This window comes from Oncorhynchus nerka, linkage group LG15 (genome assembly GCF_034236695.1).
Source record: "Oncorhynchus nerka isolate Pitt River linkage group LG15, Oner_Uvic_2.0, whole genome shotgun sequence".
NCBI lineage: Eukaryota > Metazoa > Chordata > Actinopteri > Salmoniformes > Salmonidae > Oncorhynchus > Oncorhynchus nerka.
The window spans coordinates 55,449,794-55,465,841 of NC_088410.1; positions in this window are offsets into that span (position 1 = coordinate 55,449,794).

Sequence of the window (16,048 nt, forward strand, 5' to 3'; positions counted from 1 at the left end):
CCTGGATCCTTTGTTTGAACTTCCCTAGTTAGCTGCAACAAAACACTGATGAAGAGGTAGAAGGAGTGGGGCCCTAGTCAGACTCAGGTGGCTTGCATACCATCCATCTATTCTGAGTATATTACTCGCTAATGTTCAGTCCCTGGACAAATAAAGTAGACAAGCTCAGGTCGAGGATCTCCTTCCAGAGAGACATCAGGGACTGTAACATACTCTGTTTTACAGAGTCATGGATCTCTCCGGATATATTGTCCCTGTCCATTCAGCCAGTGGGGTTCTCCGTCCATCTCATAGACAGGAAGAAAGAACTGTCTGGTAAAAAGAAAGGAGGGTGGGTTTGATTCATGATTAATAACTCATGGTGTGATTGTGGTAACATACAGGAAATCAAGTAATTTTGTTCTCCCGATCTGGAATACCTCACCATCAAATGCTGATCGCATTACCTCCCAAGATAATTGTCTTTGGTCATCGTCACTGCCATTGTACAGTTCCAGTCAAAAGTTTGGAAACACCTACTCATTCAAGAGGTTTTTCTTTATTTTTGCTATTTTCTACTACTTTCAGCTTTGCTCACTCTTAGCTGTCATGCCTTCTCCTGCTTTCGGGGGCGCGCCAGGCTGCCCAGCACTATGCACTCCTACCACAATCATTATGCACACCTGTTTACCTCGTCACGCGCATCAGCGATTCATTGAACTCACCTGGACTCAATCACCTGCTTTCATTACCTCCCCTATATCTGTCTGTTCACCAGCTCTGTTCCCCACTTCAGCATTATTGTCGTCATGTCGTTTTTGTTTCCCTTGTTCTGATGCTGTTCCTGTCCTGTTCCATGTCCTTTCATAATTAAATATTCACTCTCCGTACCTGCTTCTCTACTCCAGCATCAGTTCTTACACTTGGCGTTCTCTCAACCAGCTTTATGATGTATTCAACTGCAATGCATTTCAATTAACAGGTGTATCTTGTTAAAAGTACATTGATGGAATTTATTTCCTTCATAATGTGTTTGAGCCAGTCATTTGGGTTGTGACAAGGTAGGGGTGGTACACAGAAGATAGCCCTATTTGGTAAAAGACCAAATACATATTATGGCAAGAACAGCTCAAAGAGAAGCAAAGATAAACTACAGTCCATCATTACTTAAAAAAATGTTTTACAAATAAAGAAAAATTGTTGAATGAGTAGGTGTCCACATTTTTGACTGTATATTCCCCCTCCTTCCGACACCTCAACGGCCCTCAAGGAACTTCATTGGGCTATGTGCAACCTGGAAACTGCATATCTGGAGGCCTCATTTATTGTAACTGGGGACTTTATTAAAGGAAATCTGAGGAAAATGTTACTGAAATTCTATCAACACATCTCCTGTACTGCACATGCAACACAGACCCTGGATCAATGCGACTCTCCCTTCCGGGATGGCTACAAGGCTCTCCCCAACTCTCCCTTCAGCAAATCAGATCCCACTCCCCCCCACCTGTAGGCAGAAACTTAATCAGGAAACTCCAGTGGTAAGGACTGTTCAAGGTTGCTATGACCAATCGGAATCTGTGCTTCAAGATTGTTTTGATCACTAGGACTAGGACATGTTCTTGATAGCTTCTGAGAATAGTATCGATGTATACACTGACTCTGTGACTGGGTTCATCAGGAAGTGCATAGAGGATGTTGTTCCCACTGTGGCGATTAGAACTTATCCAAACCAAAAACTGTTCATAGATGGCAGCAAAACTGAAAGCACAAACCACCGCATTTACCCATGGCAAGGTGACTGGGAACATGGATGTGTACAAACAGACCTGCTATGACCTCTGTAAGGCAATGAAAGAGGAAAAATGACAGTATAAGGACAAAGTGGAGTCTCAATTCAACGGCACAGGCACAAGACGTATGTAACAGGGACTCCTGACAGTCACAGATTAGAAAGAGCTAAACACCTTCGCCCACTTCGAGGGGCCCGCAGACATGGGCCCCCATCGCTTACAAGGACTGTATGCTTTCATTCTTCGTGGCAGATGTGAGCAAGTCATTTAAGTGTGTTAAGGACCATATCACCTCCACCTTGACCCATTACGATTCGCATATCGCCCCAACAGATCCAAGGACGATGCAATCGCCGTTGCACTGCACACTGCCCTATCCCACCTGGACAAGATAAATACCAATGTAAGACTGATGTTCATCAGTCTTGTACACCACAGTGCCCTCCAAGCTCAGGGCCCTGGGTCTGAACCCCTCCCTGTGCAACTGGGTCCTGGACTTCCTGATTGGCCAACCCCAAGTGGTGAAGGTAGGAAACAACACCTCTGCCACGCTGATCCTCAACATGGGGGCCCCACTGGGGTGCTTGCTCAGCCCCACCTGTATTCTTCACCCATGACTTCGTGACCACACACTTTTCAAACTCAATCATCGAGTTTGCTGATGACACAACAGTGCTAGGCCTTATTACCTTATTATTCCTATCTTGCAGGAAATCACGCACAGAAGGAAGGAGCAGTATGGCTGGTGGCATTGTCATGCTGGAGGGTCATGTCAGGATGAGCCTGCAGGAAGGGTACCACATAAGGGAGGAGGATGTCGTCCCTGTAACGCACAGCATTGAGATTGCCTGCAATGACAACAAGCTCAGTCCGATGATGCTGTGACACACCGACACAGGCCATGACGGACCCTCCACCTCCAAATCGATCCCGCTCCAGAGTACAGGCCTTGGTATAACGCTCATTCCTTCGAAGATAAAAACAAATTCGACCATCACCCTTGGTGAGACAAAATGGTGAAGAGCACTTTTTGCCAGTCCTGTCTGGTCCAGCGAGGGTGGGTTTGTGCCCATAGGCGACGTTGTTGCCTGTGATTTTGGGTGAGGACCTGCCTTACAACAGGCCTATAAGCCATCAGTCCAGCCTCTCTCAGCCTATTGCTGACAATAACTCAGGCAGTAACATGAAGTGATGGCGGCAGATGAATGGCACGACAATGGGATTCAGGATCTTGTCATGGTATCTCTGTGCATTCAAATTGCCAGCGATAAAATGCAATTATGTTCATTGTCCGTAGCTTATGCCTGCCCATACCATAACCCCATCACCGCCATGGGGCACTCTGTTTACAATGTTGACATCAGCAAACCACTCGCCTACATGACGCCATACACATGGTCTGATGTTTGTGAGACCGGTTGGACGTACCACCAAATTCTCAAAAATGATTTTGGAGGTGGCTTATGATAGAGAAATTAACATTAAATTCTCTGGCAACAGCTCTGGTGGACAATCTGTCACGCCTGCTCACGCTCTCCCTCTCTGGCGCTCGAGGTCACCAGGCTGCCCTTCATTACGCACTCCTGTCACCATAATTACGTGCAGCAACGCTCATTGGACTCACCTGGACTCCTTCCCTTTGTTGATTTTCCTGTCTATAACTGTCTGTTTCTCTGTGTTTTCCCTGTGTCTGCATTAATATCGTTATGTGTTCTTGTTCAGACGCTGTCTTGTCCTGTTCCGTTCCATGTCTGTTGATAATTAAATGTTCACTTCTTGTACCTGCTTCTCGTCTCTACCAGCATCAATCCTTACACATTCCTGCAGTCAGCATGCCAATTTGCACGCTCCCTTAAAACTTGAGACATCTGTTGCATTCTATTGTGTGACAAAACTGCACATATTAGAGTGGCTTTTTATTGTCCCCAGCACAAGGTGCACCTGTGTAATGATCATGCTGTTTAATCAGTATCTTGATATGCCAAACTTGTCAGGTGGATGAATTATCTTGGCAAAGGTGAAATGCTCACTAACAGGGATGTAAAGAAATTTGTGCACAAAATTTGAGAGAAATTAGCTTTTTGTGCGTATGGAACATTTCTGGGATCTTTTATTTCAGCTCATGAAACATGGGACCAACACTTTACATGTTGCATTTATATTTTTGTTCAGTATATATTTATATTCCGCTCTCTGACATTGCTCTCTGACATTGCATCTGATATTTCTTAATTTATTTATTTTTCTGGATTATGTGTATTGTTTAAAAATATATATATATATTGCTTTTATTTTATTTATAATCCTATACACTTTTCTGTTTATACATATGTTGGGGTGCAGCATGTTGATAACAGTCTAACTGGAATCTACTGAGACGTGAAACTAAGGGTGAGCACCAGCTGGCAACTAGTCAATGTGTCATTAGCTGAAACTGCGTCTGGCTCAAAGAGAGCTGCACCGAAACTTGGACACAGAGCAAAGGCAGTCGTTTGATTGTAGACTGAATGGGCAATTAGACAATAAACCACCCCTCAAATATACCTAATCCTTCCATTGTGTGCTGCAGAGCCTGGAGCCGTGTGGCTTTGGTGTGTGGTTTTTATTGTCAAGCCGATGGGGTACAAGGGGTTGTTGTGGCTCACTGTCACCTCTTAGTGACTGATAAAGGCCAATACACGTATACTGTAAGATTCTTCGGCGCAAAGACAGAGGCCTGAGTATCTTAGCTCATATTATTCAAAGGGTGATAATGGTTTTAGTTCTACTTCTATCTTACAGTGTAACAGGTTAATGCATGAAATCTCTTGTGCGTCATTTCCTTTGCATGGGAAAAGGGAAAGGGTTCTTAAAGTGCTCAAGTTTGTATTTGAGTGAGGTAAGACGTTGACTGTAGAGGTCAAAGGTTATCCTTGCCTTCCTGAGAAAGCAGATAAGTAGCATTATAAATAGCATTTCCAGTCACAGTATTGGCATGTTGTCAGTATACAGTGGCTTTAGTAGAGGAGTTTGATCAGAGTTTATAGTGTCGATGTATGGCAGGGTTGGGCAATAATATCGGCTCGCGGGCCACATCAAGATTTCAAAATTCAGCAGAGGGCCGCGCAGATTTTTTGGGGACCGATTTGTTTGTCAAAACCAATTTGTGGGCCAGAAAAAGAGCAGGTATTTGAAAATGTATAGGTCCATTATAATTACTGCATACTTTATATCTAGTTTTAAACATTCAAGAATGACCTGTTGTTTTTTTAGTAACCTGAAATAGTAATGCCCCCCCCCGGGCACAAATTGAATGGGCCACTCTATATGGTTATTGCTTGATGTGTGTAAACAGTTATGCAGGTGAGGAGTTATGTCATGGCAGCTTTGAAGTTGTGACCTCCTGAGTGATCTCTGCTGATTACCACTACCTGTAAAGAAGGTAATCATTTCCCCCAAATTTCACAACGCCAATTGTCCCCTTCCTTTCCATGTTAAAAGAGAAAACAGCGGTTAGGCAGGAATTCTGCCTGACAAAGGCCATGCAGCCGAAACACGTCAGAGTTTTTAAACTGTATTTCCATTGAACATGCCATACAAATAAATGGATTTTAATTAATTATATGAAGAGTGCCTTGGTCCTCCTTTCTTTTTGATTACCAATTTACCCCTTTTACCAAAGAGCCCCTTCTGTCTACCACAATCTACTACTGTGTACCTTAGCAGCGCTTCCCTTCCTCCTTTTTCTACATAGGCTGGAATGCTGTTGGACTGGTTGGTGTTGTAACACTGGCTTTTGTGTCCTTTGGGCATACTGGCGTGGCGTCAACAGGAACCATTCCCTGACTTGTTTGTCAGTCTCTCCTTCTTTCTTGCCTCTGACATTACTCACACCTACTGTCATTGCTAGAAAGACTGGGTTGCCATGCTTTCCCTTAGAAGAGGGATGAAGAGTGAGAAAGGAAAGGAAGATCATTGGAAAGGAAGATGATTAAGAGTGTGCAGATAGACAGGTCTATGCATGTGTGTAGGGGTGCGCTTCTGCTTTAGACATCCTGTGTGTGTCATATATTTGAGTGTGTGTGTGTATTTGTAGTAGTTCTCGTAGCAGTAGTAGTAGTAGACCAATGAAGAGAGACCATAATTCCCCCCTTATAATTACTGAAAGAGCATTTCCTTTCAACATGTAACTACAATTCAGGTTAAACAGTGATTGTGAGATCTGTGTTAGTGAGCTTTGGTTTGTTGGTGGTTTGCCAACGGCCGTTAGAAAACCCCAGTTACACATTCACTAACCCTGGCACACACTAACCCTGTCACTGAGGAATCTCAGCATTGAGGGGGTCTGGAGGGCTGAGAGAGAGAGAGAGAGAGAGAGAGAGAGAGAGAGAGAGAGAGAGAGAGAGAGAGAGGGGACCAACTAGGGTCACCCAGCCACATAATAATACACACAAGCACAAATGACCTGAGACCACAGCACTCAAAGGAGTGATTGATAAAGCTTCTTCTACATTCCCCAACGTACAAGTGGTTATCTCTTCCCTGCTAACACAAAAATACCATCCTGCTACAATACAGTGGGTAAATTCAAGTATTTCCCATGACTATGCCTCAAAACCAAATGTTTACCTGGCCCACAACTACACCCTTGACTTGAACAGCCTTTATGACCAGGTTCACCTATACAAGGCAGCCCCCCAACTCCCGCAAAAAGAGCCTCCACATGAAAGTCACACATACACACAGGCAATGAGCAGGCAAACAGGCCCAACCCCCACTCTTACACTAGCCCAAGCCAATGACATAAATCAGATGCTCAGCAGGCTCTGCTCACACTTGCTGTTCTGAGGCCAAACCACACAATTAACAACATTGGACACTTTATGGAACACAAAGCCTTCCCTATCTCATCCTGGAATGTCCAAGGCCGGAGGTCATCTGCCATTGGCCTAACAAGCAGGAACCTGGACTTCACCAAAGAAATTAGAAATGCAGACATTGTCATCCTACAGAAAACATGGTACGGTATAGAGGATATGGACCCACTGGTTGCCCTCTAGGTTACAGAGAGCTGGTAGTCCCATTCACTAAACTACCAGGTGTGAAACAGGGAAGAGACTCAAGGGGAATGCTAATTCGGTATAGAGCAGACCTAACTAACTCTGTTTAAATTGATCAAAACAGGAACATTTTACATTTGGCTAGAACTTCAAAAGGAAATGATCTCAACAGAGAAAAATGTCCTCCTGTGTGCTACCTATATCCCCCCACTAGAATCTCCATACTTTAATGGAGACAGCTTCTCCATCCTAGATGGGGAGATCAATCATTTCCAGGACCATGGGCATGTACTTGTCTGTGGTGACCTAAATGCCAGAAATGGACAAGAAACTGACACCCTCAGCACACATGGGGACAAGCACCTACCTGAAGGTGACAGCATTCCCTCCCCCATATTCCCCTCCAGACACAACTACGACAACATAACCAACAAAAACGGGTCACAACTCTAACAGCTCTTGCGTATCGTGGGTATCTACATAGTCAATAGTAGGCTTCGTGGGGACTCCTACAGCAGCAACACCTATGGTAGGCACACCTTTAGCTCATCTCTTGGCAGTAGTACTGTAGACTACTTTATCAAATCAAATGTTATTTGTCACATGCGCCATATACAACAGCTGTAGACCTTAGAGGGAAATTCTTACTTACAAGCCCTTAACCAACAATGCGGTTTTAAGAAAAAATAAGAAATATAACAAATAATTAAGGAGCAACAATAAATAACAGTAGCGAGGCTATATACAGGGGGATCTGCTACAGAGTCAATGTACGGGGGTACCGCTTAGTTGAGGTAATTGAGGTAATATGTACATGTAGGTAGAGGTAAAGTGACTATGTATGGATAACAAACTGAGAGTAGCACCAGAGTAAAAATGAGGGGTGGGAAAAATGCAAATAGTCCAGATAGCCATTTGATTAACTGTTCAAGAGTCTTATGGCTTGGGGGTAGAAGCTGTGCAGTAACAGAGAGAACAGTCTATGACTAGGGTGGCTGGAGTCCTTGGCAATCTCTTGGGCCTTCCTCTGATACCGCTTGGTAAAGAGGTCCTGGATGGCAGGAAGCTTGGCCCCAGTGATGTACTGGGCCGTATGTACTGCCCTCTGTAAGTGCTTTGCGGTCGGAGGCTGAGCAGTTGCCATACTAGGCGGTGATGCAACCAGTCAGGATGCACTTAATGGTGCAGCTGTAGAACTTTTTGAGGATCTGAGGACCCATGCCAAATCTTTTCAGTCTCCTGAGGGTAGGCGTTGTCGTGCCCTCTTCACGACTGTCTTGGTGTGTTTGGAACATGATAGTTTGTTGGTGATGTGGACATTATGGAACTTGAAGCTCTCAACCTGCTCCACTACAGCCCCATCATTGAGAACTGGGGGCGTGACCGGTCCTCCTTTTTCTGTAGTCCACAATCATCTCCTTTGTCTTGATCATGTTGAGGGAGAGGTTGTTGTCCTGACACCACAAGAGGTCTCTGACCTCCTCCCTATAGGCTGTCTCATTGTTGTTGGTGATCAGGCCTACCACTGTTGTGTCGTCTGCAAACTTAATGATGGTGCTGGAGTTGTGCTTGGCCATGCAGTCATTGGTGAACAGGGAGTACAGGAGGGGAATAAGTGTTGCTTGCCTCAAAGCGAGTATAGAAGTTATTTAGCTCATCTGTTAGGCTCGTGTCACTGGGCAGCTCTTGGCTGTGCTTCCATAATCTGTAATAGTTTGCAAGCCTTGCCACATCCGACGAACGTCTGAGCTGGTGTAGTAGGATTTAATCTTAGTCCTGTATTGACGCTTTGCCTGTTTGATGGTTCGTTGGAAGGCATAGCAGGATTTATTTTTAGCGTCCAGGTTAGAGTCCCACTCCATGAAAGTGGCAGCTCTACACTTTATCTTAGTGCGGATGCTGCCTGTAATCCCAGGCTTTTGGTTGGGGTATGTACGTATGGTTGCTGTGGGAACGACTTCATCGATGCACTTATTGATGAAGCCAGTGACTGATGTGGTGTACTGTACTCCTCAATGCCATTCGAAGAATCCCGGAACATATTCCAGCCTGTGCTGAGAAAACAGTCCTGTAGTTTAGCATCTGCGTCCTCTGACCACTTCCTTGAGCGAGTCACTGGCACTTCCTGGTTTAGTTATTGTTTGTAAGCAGGAGGATAGAGTTATGGTCAGATTTGCCAAATGGAGGGCGATAGAGAGCTTTGTAAGTGTTTCTTTGTTTGGAGTAAAGGTGGTCGAGAGTTTTTTTCCCTCTGGTTGCACATTTAACATGGTGGTAGAAATTAGGTAAAACGGATGAAAGTTTCCCTGCATTAAAGTCCCCAGCCACTAAGAGTGTCGCCTCTGGATGAGCATTTTCTTGTTTGCTTATGGACCCATACAGATCGTTGAGTGCCTTCTTAGTGCCAGCATCAGTTTGTGCTGGTAAATACACAGCTATGAAAAATATAGATGAAAACTCTCTTAGTAAATAGTGTGGTCTACAGCTTATCATGAGATACTCTACCTCAGGCGAGCAAAACCTTGAGACTTCCTTAATATTAGATTTCATGCACCAGCTGTTATTTACAAATAGACACAGACCACCACTCATTGTCTTACTGGAGGCAGCAGTTCTATCTTGCCGATGGACCGAAACCCCCGGCAGCTGTATATTATCCATTATCCATATATTTCAGTTTTTAATGTCCTGTTAGTAGGATATCCTTGATCAGAGTGCATCCATTTTGTTATCCAATAATTGCATGTTGGCTAATAGGACTGATGTTAGAGGGGGTTTACATACTCGCCTACGAATTCTCAGAAGGCAACCCGACCTCCGCCCCCTTTTTCTCAGTCTTTTCTCAAATGATGGGTATTTGGGCCCATTCCCGAGAAATAAGTATATCCTTCGCTTCGGACTTCGGAAAAAAAAATATTTGTCCAGTTCGATTTGAGTAATTGCTGTTCTGATGTACAGAAGTTATTTTTCGATCAAAAGTGATGGTAGCAGCAACATTATGTAAAAAATAAGTTTAAAAATAAGTTACAAACAACACGAAAAAACAAACGAAATAGCACAGTTGGTTAGGAGCAGTAAAACGGCAGCCATCCCCTCCGGCACCATTCACCAACCCAGAGTCTCTCAGAGCGTTCATAGTCAGCCCACTGACACCACTATCAGATTACAACCAATCACAATCTACCTGAACAGAGCAATAATCAACCATGAGGCATCGAAGCCAAACAAACTGCACACTATTAAGCAATGCTATAGATTGAAGGAAGGTAGTGTAAAAACCTACAAAAAAAACAATTGGCCAACAACAAGTCCAATCCCTCCCAGACAACTTCCTGGACAAAATGTTATTGTTTTTCCTGTAAACGTGTAAAATTAGCAGTAGGAAGCCTGGACAATATATTTGACCTATCAGCTAACATATCAAATTGAAATTCTGTCATAAAACAAAAGACACTGAGAAATGGTTTGATGAAGAATATACATCCTGAGAAAGAAATTGAGGAGCCTATCCAATCAGAAACAGAGAGAAACAGAAAACCTTAGATTATGCCTTCACTATGGTAAAACACTAAAATAATACAGAAATACACTAAGAAAAAAAGAGGAAACAGCATGACAGAAAACAGCTCATTGTGATTGAAGAATCCATAGAATCAAATCACTTCTGGGAAAAGTGGAACAAACTAAACAAACAACAACAAATTTTGGAGCTATCTATCCAAAATGGAGATGTATGGATAAACCACTTCTCCAACTTTGTGCATATAACAAGGAACGAATAACAAAAACATAGATTCAGCTATTAATGACTACCAGAACCCACTGGTTTCTCAAATTACATTGGATAAGTTATAGGACAAAATACAAACCCTCCAACCCAAAAAGGCCTGCGGTGTTGATGATATACTATACAAAATGATTAACTATACAGATCACAAATTCAAAGTGGCTATTCTTCAACTCTTCAACATTATCCTCAGCATTATCTTGGCATCTTCCCTAATATTTGGAAACAAGGCCTGATTACCCCAATCCATAATAGTGGATCTGGCTACTTCAATCAGTTATCGAACCCATTGCCCTCTATGGTTGTGAGGTCTGTGGTCCACTCACCAACCAATAATTCACAAAATGTGACAAACACCCAATTGAGAATCTGCATGCAGAATTCTGCAAAAATATACTTTGTGTAGAATGCAAAGCCCCAAACAATGTATGCAGAGCAGAATTAGGACTATACCCACTAGTTATCAAAATCCAGAAAAGAGCTGTTCAATTCTAGAACCATCTAAAAGGAAGCAATGGCCACACATTCCACCACAAAGCCCTCACCTACAGAGAGATGAACCTAGAGAAGAGTCTCCTCAGCCAGCTGGTTCTGGGCCTCTGTTCACAAACAGGCACCACAGAGCCCCAGGACAGAAACACATTTAGATCAAACCAAATTATGAGAAAGCAAAAATATCATTATTTGACACACTGGAATGAATCAACCAAAAAACGGAGCAAATTGGAATGCTATCTGGCCCTAAACAGATAGTTACAGTGTCAGAATACTTAATCACTGTGACATGCCCTAAATTAAGAAAATCCTTGACTATGTACAGACTCAGTGAGGATAGCCTTGCTATTGAGAGAGGTGGCCATAGGCAGAACTCGAGAGATGACAGGCTATGTGCCCACTGCCCAAAAAATAAGGTGGAAACTGAGCCACACTTCCTAACCTCCTGCCAAATGTAAGATCACATTAGAGACACCTATTTCCCATAGATCACACAGACCCATAAAGAATTTGAAAACAAATAAAACATTGATAAACTCCCATATCTACTAGGTGAAATACTGCAGTGTGACTTCACAGCAGCAAGATTTGTGGCCCGTTGCCATGACAAAAGGGAGCACAAACAACATTCTAAATACAACCTTGTATTTGTCTGTTTATTTATTTTCTCTGTCATACTTCAACTACTTGCACATTGTTACGATACTGTACAGAGACAATAATATAACATTTGCAATGCCTATGTTCTTTTAAAACTTTTTGTGAATATAATGTTTACTAATGTGTTGTTTGTTCATTTCCCTTTTGTTTATTGGCTATTGCATTTGCTTTGACAATGGAAACATATGTTTCCCATGCCAATAAAGCCCTTTGAATTGAATTTCATTGAGAGAGAGAGAGAGAGAGAGAGAGAGAGAGAGAGAGAGAGAGAGAGCGAGAGAGCGAGAATGAGAGGGGGAATGAGAGAGAGAGAGAGAGAGGTAGAAAACAAGAGTGAGAAAGAGAGTAAGAATGAAAGAAGGAAAAGGAGAGAAAGAAAGGGCCGTGAAAACAGAACCTAGCCTGAGAGAAGAGAGGGGGGCTACAGCTCTCTGACCATGCCTACCTGGTTAATGTTCACACAGTCATGTGGTGTAATGCCTGAGAATCTGGGTACAGATTAGCATGGTCAACACAACCACAAATGTTTGAAATGACCTCATCTGGTTTGTGTGTGTTTATCTGTGAATGTGTGTGTGTGTGTGTGTGTGTGTGTGTCTGTGCGTGTGTCTGTCTGTCTGTGTGACCTACTTCCCTTTCTCTTTCCTTTGTGCTTCTCTATCAAATTGAGATGTATATTATTTAGGCAAAACCTTGCCTGAAGCCTCAAAAAGTCAGGCTCTACTGCTGCAAGGTCAAATCATATTGGTCTCTCAGACGGGCTCTTAGACAAAGTTTCTATTGAATTTCAATTGTATAGAAAATCAACGTCTGTGTTTCTCCGCAGCTTCTAGTGAGCTCTTATCTCACCATGGTCTAGACCAGGGTTTCCCAAACTCTGTCCCCCAGCACTACACAGTTGATTCAAGTAACAAACTCATCATCAAGCTTGGATTATTTTAATCAGCTGTGTAGGGCTAGGGTAAAAAACTAAACGTGCATGGGGGGGCAAGGACCAATCTTGTTTGTTCATTCATGAGAGGTGTAGGTTATTAGCCTCGTACGAACCATCCTAATCTCACCAATTTACATTGTGTTACCGTGTAGCGTTACAGAGTGAAAGCTGGCGAGACCAGGAGGGTTCATACGAGGCTAACAACCAGGGAGGGAGGGAGGGAGGGAGGGAGGGGAAATAGTGAAAGAAGGAGAGAATGGCTCCTTAAATCATAGGCAATGAACTGTCCTCTTCTTGTAACTACTGTACACAGACACATTCATACTCCCCCCTAGTGGCAGAGTCATGAAAGTGCATGACAGTTTTAAACTACCCGCTAATACTGTAATGGCATCAAACTCCAAACTTCAAATCCCATCAAAGCAGAATTTAATATGAGGATAATTTAATCATCATAGCATCATTGGTGTAAAATAGAGTTGATATCAGGACTATATTCAGTGGTTGACTATTTGACTGTATGTTTCAATGGTGACTGACTGGCTAATTCTGTTCGCCATTTGGCATTTTGCAGCGCCACATATAACCCTGAGAGCACCGTTTAGGGAGCTGGGAGCAGGGCAGGTGGTGTTGGAGATGGGAGAAACCCCTTCAGCATTAAGTTACACAGAGACAGATTTACTGTAGGCTAAATCCATTTGAATTCAATCACTTTTTGATAGCACCCCTTTTGATTTGAACAAAACCTTCCATACATATTTGCCCGTTGTAGAATTACTCAGAAAGTGACTTTTTGGACCTGAATGACAAAACATTCAAGAGATAAAGGTGCTCAAAGTACCTATTTTGCATACACCATCACACCGTGAGACACGATGTCTGCATCACAGGAAAAGATACATGGTTGCGATTGATATAATTTAAAAGCTTACAAACAGGGTCGTCAAACGGTTTAATTATTTATTTAAAACCTTAAACGTCAATTATCTAAAAGCACGGTGCTTAGAACATTTTTGACATCGTCTGATGATTTTGTGTTGTGTCCGCCATGCTCAACAAGCTTTTGAATACGGTTGGGTTTCATGTTTTGCCTGAGAAATGTACAAACATTTTTGTCTTTTAAATGGTTGGAGGTCCACACATCAGAGACTGTTGACTTGAATGGGAATGTCTTTTGTTTTAAATTATAATGTCAACCCTCCATAGGAAACCTATTGAAATCATAGAAACATAGATAATAGAATAGACATTACCATTTAACTTGACATCCGAAGGTGAGGGAACTGGCGGCCATCTTTGTGGCAGTAATTAGAAGTTAACATTACATTTCAATTTCAATGGTGTACCAGCTTAATTGCAGTGGTCTGAAGGGATAGATCCATTCTATGAATTATATTTCCATGATTGAAATGACACCCAATGCTGTATTCAAGAGCATGTCTCAACCAAATGTGGGCATAACACAACTCTAGACGGGATACAGCTTTTGTCAAATTTGACTTCACAATTTTCACATATGTTTTTTTAGCATTTCACCTAATTATCCTAACCTGCTACGCTAGTTCTCTTAACCTGCTGCGTAAGTTCTCCTAAACCTGCTACGAAAAGTACATTTTGACAAAAGCTGTATCCCTTCTAGACAAAACCCACAAAAACATCAGAGGATGTAAAGTAGGGCCTAAGCTACGACATATGCGGATATGAAATTGTAGTTTACGCGTTTTTAGATAATTGACGTTAAAGGTTAAAGCACTATTCAAGACTGTATAAAATAGTTTCATAACCCAGTTTGTAAGCTTTGAAATGATATCAAACTCAACCATTTATCTTTTCCAGTGCTCGATGTCGCATGGCATGGTGAGGTATGAAACGTAGGTCAATTTTGAGCAATTTTATCTCCTGAATGTTTTGGGATTCAGGTCCAAAAAGTCACATTCTGACCACTTCTTCCATGGGTATTTTTATTATTGAATTCATATGGATTTACCCTGTACACACTGATCTGTTTCTTTACAATGTTGTTTCTCTATACTGGGAATGGTTCACTGCTGTGGATGGTATGTTCAGTGGGCCAAGGCCAAGGCTGTGAAAGCAATTGAAAGTAAATGTAACGGATGTGAAATGGCTAGCTAGTTAGCGTTGTTCGCGCTAAATAGCGTTTCAATCGGTGACGTCACTTGCTCTGAGACCTTGAAGTAGTAGTTCCCCTTGCTCTGCAAGGGCCGCGGCTTTTGTGGAGCGATGGGTAACGATGCTTCGTGGGTGACTGTTGTTGATGTGTGCAGAGGGTCCCTGGTTCGCGCCCGGGTATGGGCGAGGGGACGGTCTAAAGTTATACTGTTACATAAACAGGTTTAATGTTTCTTTTATTATATTCACTTGCAAACCCATATGGTACACATCATTCACTGAGTGTACAAAACATTAGGAACACCTACCTAATATTGCGCTGCATCCCCTTTTGCCTTCAGATACGGCATCAATTCGTCAGGACATGGACTACAAGGTGTCGAAAACGTTCCACAGGGATGCTGGCCCATGTTGACGCCAATGCTTCCCAACGTTGGGTCAAGTTGCCTGGATGTCCTTTGGGTGGTGGACCATTCATGATACACACGGGAAAGTGTTGCGTAGAAAAACCCAGCAGTGCCTGGCACCTACTAGCATACACAGTTCAAAGGAACTTAAATATTTAGTCTTGCCCATTCCCCCTCTGAATGGCACACATACACAATCCATGTCTCAATTGTTTCAAGGTTTAAAAATCCTTCTTTAACCTGTATCCTCCCCTTCATGTACACTAACTGAAGTTGATTTAACAAGTGACATCAATAAGGGATCAGAAATTTCACCTGGATGTAATGGAAAGGACAGGTGTAATAGAGCTGGCGGGATTTTCCATGTAGCAGCAGAACAGAGAAGCTACGTCTTTTTGTCAGTAACAGCTGGTGCACGATGTCTAATATTAAAGAAGTCTCGAGGTATTGCTCACCTGAAGTAGAGTACCTTATAATAAGCTGTGGACCACACTATCTACCAAGAGAGTTCTCATCTATATTATTTGTAGCTGTATATTTACCACCACAGACCGATGATGGCACTAAGACAGTACTCAACCAATTCTATAAGGCCGTCAGCAAACAAGAAGATGCTCATCCAGATGCGGCGATCTTAGTGGCCGAGGACTTTAACGCAGGCAAACTTAAATCAGTTTTACCAAATTTTTACCAGCATGTCACATGTGCAACCAGAGGAAAAAATACTCTAGACCACCTTTACTCCACACACAGAGATGCATATCATGCTCTCCCCCACCGTCCATTTGGCACATCTGACCATAATTATATCCTCCTGATTCCTGCTT